Source organism: Capsella rubella, unplaced genomic scaffold (assembly GCF_000375325.1).
Source record: "Capsella rubella cultivar Monte Gargano unplaced genomic scaffold, Caprub1_0 scaffold_6, whole genome shotgun sequence".
In the NCBI taxonomy this organism is placed as follows: domain Eukaryota; kingdom Viridiplantae; phylum Streptophyta; class Magnoliopsida; order Brassicales; family Brassicaceae; genus Capsella; species Capsella rubella.
The window spans coordinates 10,298,503-10,299,043 of NW_006238918.1; positions in this window are offsets into that span (position 1 = coordinate 10,298,503).

Here is a 541-nt window from a genome sequence, read left to right on the forward strand (position 1 = left end):
GATGTCATTGACGTACTAGATTTTATAATTAACGTTTATAACAAATTTAGAGATATATATATATATATATATATATATATATACACGTTTATTTGATACTTCAAACCAAATAAAATCTCTTTCCAAATGAAATTAATTTCTCTTATTTTTTCAAAAAACAAATTTGGAAATTATTTTTTATAAGTTATAATAAATTTTAATTTTAATTTAATTTTAAATAAAGATAACTCGTCCATCGGACGGGTACTAAACTAGTTTATGTATAATAGGCATTGGCGGCTGAAGTGAATTGTCACATTATCTCTATATTAGTAAAAGAGAAGTACAAAATAGAATACGGGTTGGGTCAAAATTAAAAAATTAACCCGATTTTAACAATTGGATACTTCAAAATTGGATACTAAAATGGGTTTGGATACATACATCGGATACTTTCCATATTTAATTTTAAGATTATATTATTTCCATAACTAATTTTATGATTTCCTAATATTTCTCTAACTAATTTAATATAATATATTAAAAACAATTATCATTCTTC